Here is an 8,163-nt window from a genome sequence, read left to right as displayed (position 1 = left end):
CTTGTAATCCCAGCACTTTGGAAGACCAAGGCGGAAGGATCACCTTCGGCCAGGAGTTTGAGACCAGCATAGGCAACATAGTAAGACTCCATCTGTAAAAATAAATAAATAAATAAATTAATTAATTAATTTAATGAGCCAGGTGTGGTGGTGCACACTTTTAGTCCCAGCTACTTGGGAGTCTGAGGCAGCAGAATTACCTGAGTCCAGGAGTTCGAGGCTGCAGTGAGCCATGATTGCCACTGCATTCCAGCCCAAGACACTGTCTCCAAAAAAAAAAGTTGGGGATAATAACTCCTTCTTACGTAGGTCTGGAAACAAAGACCATATGTAAGTGATTTCTAGCCCCTTAACAGTAGAGCATATTTCTGCCAGTTTCTGAGTGATTTTTTATAGAAGTGCTCAATCAGTAAATTATTCAGTGGCCAAGTATCCTAAGGTGTAGGACAGGGTCTGGCTATTTTTGTGATTTCTTTACAGTGGTTTAAGACTATATTCAAGCAGGAAAAAAGGTTTGCAGCATTGTGATATAATTTTAAAGTGCAGTTTCAAGTATGACTTTGTTTTTACTCAAATGCATTGCCAATTTGCAGAGCCTCCAGGTAACACCTCGATTTTGCTTTACCATCAACAATAAGGAACTAACTGTGTGGTGTAAATTGAAATAGACCTATGGAGTTTTGTTTTTTTGAATCTGTTTTTAAATTCTGTTCAAGATTCCGTTCCATGCTTTCCTCCTCCAAAAGAGACTTATTTTAAGTACTGAGAAGGCTGACCTTTGCGGAAGGTACAGAAAGTCATCTTAACTGTTTCTCAGTGCTGCTGTCAGCATTACTCTTGCTGGAGCACATCAGGGCAGCAACAGCCTCTGAAAACTCTCCCGGTGCATTACCTCTTTCTTAAAGGTGTTTTGGGAAACCTGTCAACCACACATGAAATGAAAGTCACCCACTTTCTGCAATGAGTAATTTGGAATTCTACAATCAGAATTTTTGAGAGCCTCCAAACAACTTTATCAAGCTGGGCTGGGAGGAAAAATTAAGACCTGTCAACCACATATGTGTTTCTGAAATCTGCATAAATTGGAATTTCCTAGTCTATTTCTGTATTCCTTTTGAATAACATTGTCATTTCAGGAGGTTATTTGAGATGATAGTACAGCTATTGCATTTTAGTTTAACATTTCTGAGACCCTCAGCCCTTGTCTCAAGTAGCAGCTCTGGAACAGGAATCCAAAGACCTCTGTCTGTGTTCAGTGATGCCCCTGATTAGCTGTGTGGACAAGAATCTGAACTCCTTTGGGTCTCAGTGGTCTCATATGTTAGGAACTCAGTTATCTCTGAGCACCCTTTTCACTCTGATTCTAATTTCTTCAAATACAGACAGCAAAGGTTTATGTATATCTAATTATCTTTCCTGTTTTCTAAGAGTCGTGGACTTTTTTTTTCATCACCTGCATGTTAAGGCTTGCAGTTCGAACTTAAAGTCTCCTTATCGTACATAAGAGGCTGGCCTCCAAGTTGAGTGTGCCACCACACAGGACAGCAGGTGCCTTAGTTGTGTGGTCTGAAATACCAAGTTAATGATTAACCAGGAATTAGTGTAAGCAGGAAGCCCAAAAAAGAAGATATCGAAATGATTAATAAACATTTTATCACACTATAAAATAACCAATAAACATCTTACACTATAAAATGTTTCTGGCCCAGCACGATGGCTCACACCTGTAATCCCAACACTTTGGGATGCCAAGACAGGAAGATCGTTTGAGTGCAGGAGTTCAAGACCAGCCTGGGCAACAAACACAGCAAGACCCCATTTCTATGATTTAAAAAAAAAAAAAATTCCCTCACTGGCAAATATAAATTATTCAGCAGTGAGATGCCATCTTCCATGTAGTAAGGAAGCTAGCATAAGAGCAGCACTCTCATATATTGCAGGAAGTAGCTTGGAACAATCTTTCCGAAAAGCAGTTTGGCAATACATAGTGAGAGCCTTAAAAATATTCATTTTTGGATGCACTAATTGCACTGCTAAAAATCTATCCTAAGGAAATAATCAGAAATGCAAACTTATGCACCAAGATGTTCATGTAAGTGTTATTTCAAGTAGCTAAAAATTTGGATACAATCTAAATGCCCCAAAATGCTGAGACAGGGTAAATAAAGTATAATCCATCTACATGGAGCACACTTATACAACATTTTCAATTAAATTACAGAGAATGTTTAATAACATGGAGAAATTCATCTGAAGTAATGAGAAAGAGAAAAAGCAAGATACAGCTTGGTTATCTTTGTCTTTATATATACATGCACATATATACACATACTCAAAGCAAGAGAAAAGACTAGAAAAACTCATGCCAACATGTTAACACTAGCTATCTCTGGGTGGTGAGCCCAATGTACTTCTGATTTTTCCCAGATTTTTTATAATGATTATGTAACTTTATCATTTACAATATGGTATATATTCTGAAGAAGGAAAATGGGCTGAGCCTCCTGCTGTGCTTGGGATTGTGGGGTAGGATCAGCTTTCAGCTTCCCTCCTTCTGGTGGTTAGCATCAGGTTGAAAGAGAGGGGGCACATTAGAGCGTGGGAACATGTCGTGGCCCATCTTCACTGAATGAGATCAGGAAGCCTTTTCTCTCCCTTTGTGGGAGACTGCTGTAAACATGGAAGCTTGTCACTTTTGGTTGTAGCTCTGTAATGCAACTTAGACACTAAATTCCCCAAACTGAATTTCTGCCTTCAGTTTGGAATCAACGGAAAGCAAGCAGCTGCTCAGGTAGCTCCCATGCGGAGGGCAGGCTGCCTGCTGACCATGGAGAGCACAGCAAGCCCCCATCCACAGAGCTTTCTTCTCTGTTTCTCTGATCATGCCAGAAACGGGGCTACTGGGAAAAGGAACAGCAAGGGAAGAGAAGCTTTACTTGGGTCCTGCTGTATTAGTAGCACCTCCTTCTGTGCTAGGATATGGGAATGGTGATATTTTAAGAATGAGCCATGGCTAATACTTGGAAACTAAGCTAATTATGTGACATGATAGCCCTGGGCACAGAACAAGGAAGAAGAGGAAGGTAAACGTAGTCTGATTTAATGAAAAGTCCAATTTGGAGACCATTTTCAGAGATCCATGGCCTTCAAAGATCTGCAGCCTGGCAGGCCACTCTCCCACCAGGTCAGGGGAGCGGGCAGCAGGCTATCTGGGGCTTCATGAGTAGGGAAATGTCATCTGCAACAAGTAGGTGGGGCTCTGATATGCCCTGATATTCTTTGCTCATATTGTAATTAGCACATTCTTTGTATGTAGTGATTTTTTCAAGAGCCCTTAAAATGGCCAATGTTCTGAATTTCCTTGTTTATCCTAATAATTAGCAACTCCTTACCTCCCTCCCTCCCTCTCCTCCTTCCCTACCTTCCCTCTCTCCCTTCTCTTCCCTCCCTCCCTCCCTCCCTCCCATCTTTCCTTCTTCCAAGTGGGACAAATGTGGCCTTCAATGCCCAGCAGCTATCAGTTGTTGCAATTTCTGAATTAGGGCAGTCTAAACTAATGAATAAATTGTGAAGATCTCCCCCTAGTTTTCATCATTGTGCTTACATATAGCTGTGCTTCAGTGCAAGCAAGCATGATCTACCTCCAGGGATGTACCGAAGGAGTAGGAAGAAAGCTGACTCAGATAAATCCAGGGCCTTCTTCAAGGCAGAGGCCCTGCGTAATACTCCCGCATTTGATGGTCCTGAGTCAGAAGGGTTTGTTAGTGGTTTAGAGTTGCAGATTTTCCACTCACGTATAAAGGCCCCTGCTGTGCACAGTCAGTATGATGAATGAATAACTCAGCTGCATACACAAGTCTGTTCCCAAGTACCATCTGCTGAGTGAATGAATGAGTGAACAAAAGGGAAACACATTACCCCAATTGTGAATCTGAATAATGAACTTGGCAATGTGATGTGATCTGTGCTTCAGCAGGCTTGGGTTCCAAGTCTAATAGGGCCCTTAACATCCTTTGTCCTTCATTCCTGTGCACCTTGCACCTCCATATCACATTTGGTATGTCTTTCTTGTAGTGTTGACGGTTATTTATGAGCATGTCTTGGGCTGCCTATTCTTATTGTAAGCTCTCCAATTAATTGCCCAGTGTGCTGTGTACCCAATTGTCATGTAAATACATGTTGAATGAATAAAGAAGTGTGACTCATTCAGAGCTAAACTACGCACGCACGAGAGTAGACATGGCCAGCTTCAGCCAAGAGAGTGAAGACCAGATTCCCAAAGCCCTGTGGCCCACTCCCTAGCTCCCTGGAAGAGTGGAGGGAAAACACTTGGGAATGAGCAGGCTTCTGGGAGCTGGGAAGCGCCCCTTTCCCCACTGGGACATTCCATGTGAGCACTCATCAGGGCATTCCCCTGCTCTCATTCTCTTGCTTCGGCTGCTTGGGATCTTTCAATGCACCCCTCCCTGCAAAAAGGTGGTGGCGCTAGCTGGAAAGTATAGCATCCAGTGCCCCCCTTCACTCATTTCTTTCTTCCCTCCTCTCTTGCCTCCACTTTGTCCCACCCACATTATCCCCCACCCCTCCTGCTGGTAGGTTTATTCATTCACTGAAACAAGCCTGATTGAGTCCAAGGCAATTAACATTACTGAGCATCTATTAGGAACTGGAGACTGAGAGTGGCCTTCAAGGATTTTCAAGGCCAGGAGCAGTGGCTCATGCCTGTAATCCCAGCATTTTGGGAGGCCAAAGTAGGAGGATTGCATGAGCTCAGGAGTTCAAGACCAGCCTGGGCAACATAGTGAGACCTCATGTCTACCAAAAATACAAAAAATTAGCTGGGTATGGTAGTGTGCACCTGTGGTCCCAGCTGCTTGCGGGGGCTGAGGTGGGAATATCACTTGAGCCCAGGAGACTGAGGCTGCAGTGCACCCCAGCCTAGGTGACAGAACAAGACCGTGTCTCAAAAAAAAAAAAAAAATTCCTCCTCCTCACAGGAGAAAGGTAAGCAGCTTATCTGAATACACAATAAAATGTAATAGCTGCTAGATACAATACAGGCCCTACACAGAATGCGTCAGGAAGGAAAAAGCAACTCATTCTAACTCTGACCAGGTGATACCTTCTTAGTGGAGATGGCATTTGAGTTGAGCCAGGAAGGAGGACTAGAGTTTTGATAACAGTTTGGGAAATGGCGTGAGTAAAGACATGGAAGCACGTGTGGGCAACATTTGAAAGAGCAGAGGGAGTGGCAGGGGATGGGGAGAAGTCCTGGATGGCTGCGTGGAGGAATTTGGACTTGATTGGGAGGAGGAGCTCTTCAAATATGACTACACGCTTTTCCTCCCTCACAGCTGAGTGTTGTCAGGCATTGGTTTGGTTCAGTGATCGTCAACAGGCTGGCTCCCCACGGGCAGGGATTGCTTTGCCCAGATTATATCCCCAGTGCCTAGCTCAGTGCCAGGCACATAGCAGGCACTCAAGAAATACTCACCGAAGAAATAAGCAATACATTTCACATAATAACTCTGTGCTTTCTGATTATATGGTACAAAGAAGAATTCTGAGACTCATTCTGAGCACCAGCAGTGCTGCTGTCGATGAATGGCGTCTGGGTGGTTGTAGGCGAGGGCACTGGGGTTAGTTGACTAGGTTTTGCCATCCCTGCTCTAGATGATCCATCTGAGATGGCCCCTGCTGCACTGCAACCCTCGGAGAAGACAGACAGTCCAGAAGAGCTTCGACTAGCAAGTTGCATTGTTGGGAGCTTTCAGATGTTAGGATGTATTCATGTAACCAGCAGGCCTTGGTGTGGGTGTACTGCTGAGGGCCTGCCTGCCAATTCTGGGGAAAGCCTCCCCTGTGGACATCCCCTGAGAGCACTCACTCAGAAATGGTTACAGGTGGGTTAGAAACAGGCCAATGAAACGATAGTGTTCGCAGTCAGGCTATAGGGGCCCATAGTGAGGAGACAGTGCCTGGAAGCGGGCGGCGGAAAGTTGATTTCACATTCTGCTAATTGTGCTGAATGCCAATTACACAAGTGTGTTTTATGTTGTGAAAATTCATCATTATACCCCTAGGACTCACACTTTTCAGTATGTATGCTATACTTTAACAGTTTACCTTAAAATAAAAGTTATTATAGACGAGGCAGGAGAAGCTGCAGCTGGTTTTAGTCAGATTTTCGCAGGTTGCAATTCTGTCTGTTCTCAAAAGGTGGCAGTGTTGTGCCACTTGATAAAATGCAAGACCAGAGAACAGGATTCCTTGGATTCCCAGTGGATTCCCAGCCCCTTCTTGAGGCTTAATGCTGATTTTTTTGTTTGTTTTGTTTTGTTTTGAGATGGAGTCTCGCTCTGTCGCCCAGGCTGGAGTGCAGTGGTGCGACCTTGGCTCACTGCAACCTCTGCCTCCCAGACTCAAGCAACTCTCCTGCCTCAGCCTCCAGAGCAGCTGGGACTACAGGTGGGAGCCACCACACCTGGCCATCTCTTTGTATTTCAGTAGAGACAGGGTTTCACCGTGTTGCCCAGGCCAGACTCGAAATCCTGAGCTCAGGCAATCCGCCCACCTCAGCTTCCCAAAGTGCTAGGATTATAAGCATGAGCCACTGCACCTGGCCAATGCTGCTGATTTTGATTATCCTACCTGTCTTTATCTTTGAATCTAGATCATTCCCTCCTAATTTTTGTCCTAAAAACACCTTTAAAAATTTATCTTGAGCAACCAAAGCCATGTACTGGTGATGTTTGAGGAGAATATCACTGGATCTCCAGGAAATGACTGCTCCTACCTGGTGCCCTGAACGTGAAATAATGTGTGTTATCAGCAGATGTCTCCATGAATCATTCTTTGAGTTTGGAATATGTCTTGCTGAAATGCCTCAAAATTGAATCAGGCAGATTCTTAAGAACAAACAACTGCAAATTTGCAATAATTTCAGTATGAAGGTCAACCTGTTTTTGTCCTCTTATGAGAAAAAGTTTATATGTCACTATTTACCCAGTAAGGATATAACTAAAACTACTTTTTAAAAACAGGCACTATAATCAATTCATATTTCAGAACACTAGGTAACTTTTTTAAAAGTGAGATAGATCTATATGAACTGCTATGGAGAAATCCACTCATATCATTAAGTGAAATACCATAAAGTATACAGAAGGTATAATCCCACTTATATAAATCCCAAAAAATCTATAAAACCCGTATGTGGGTAGGTATACATTTATGTATACAAAGGCATTGAAAAATGTCTCCAGACTTTACCAGGGATATTTACCAACTATTAATTTACAAACTATTAATAACAACTGCCTCCTGAAAGGACATAGGCCTAGAAAGGAGTGGTAGTGTTTGGATTTGAACAGAAGGTTTATATTCATATATGACTTGTATGGTTTAAAACTTTTTTTAGGCCAGGCGGGGTGGCTCACACCTGTAATCCCGGTACTTTGGGAGGCCGAGGCAGGCGGATCACCTGAGGTCAGGAGTTTGAGACCATCCTGGCCAACTTGGTGAAACCCTGTCTCTAAAAAATACAAAAATTAGCTGGACGTAGTGGTGGGCATCTGTAATCCCAGCTACTCAGGAAGCTAAGGCAGGAGAATCGCTTGCATCTGGGAGGCGGAGGTTGCAGTGAGCCGAGATTGCGCCATTGCACTCCAGCCTGGGCAACAGAGTAAGACTCCATTTCAAAAAAAAAAGAAAGAAAAATTTACAAGTACTTTTATGAAGTCATTTTATTTAATCTTCCCGACTACACTTTGAGGCAGGTTTTTGTTTTGTTTTGTTTTGTTTTTTTGAGACAGAGTCTCGCACTGTGGCCCGGGCTGGAGTTCAATGGCACAATCTCGGCTCACTGCAACCTCTGCCTCCCAGGTTCATGCTATTCTCCTACCTCAGCCTCCTGAGTAATAGAGAGGGCTTTCACTATGTTGGCCAGGCTGGTCTCAAACTCCTGATCTCGTGATCTGCCCACCTTGGCCTCCCAAAGGGCTGAGACTACAGGCATGAGCCACCGCACCTAGCCAAGGCAGGTTTTTTTTAACCCCCATTATATAGGTAAGCAAACTGATACTCAGCACAAGTAAGTGACTTGCCTTGGCTCACAGAATTCGCTGAGAAGCAGAACTGAGACTTTGAATCCAGGGCTGCCAA

At 43.7% G+C, this 8,163-nt stretch overlaps 1 protein-coding gene across 2 annotated transcripts in view; it reads left to right on the top strand.

Moving 5' to 3' along the window:
- LARS2 (leucyl-tRNA synthetase 2, mitochondrial) overlaps nucleotides 1-8,163 on the top strand; it is a 177,811-nt gene that overhangs the window by 133,854 nt on the left and 35,794 nt on the right. The window lies entirely within an intron of this gene.

This window comes from Mandrillus leucophaeus, unplaced genomic scaffold (assembly GCF_000951045.1).
Source record: "Mandrillus leucophaeus isolate KB7577 unplaced genomic scaffold, Mleu.le_1.0 Scaffold22, whole genome shotgun sequence".
Taxonomy (NCBI): domain Eukaryota; kingdom Metazoa; phylum Chordata; class Mammalia; order Primates; family Cercopithecidae; genus Mandrillus; species Mandrillus leucophaeus.
This window is presented reverse-complemented; position numbering and strand designations above follow the sequence as displayed.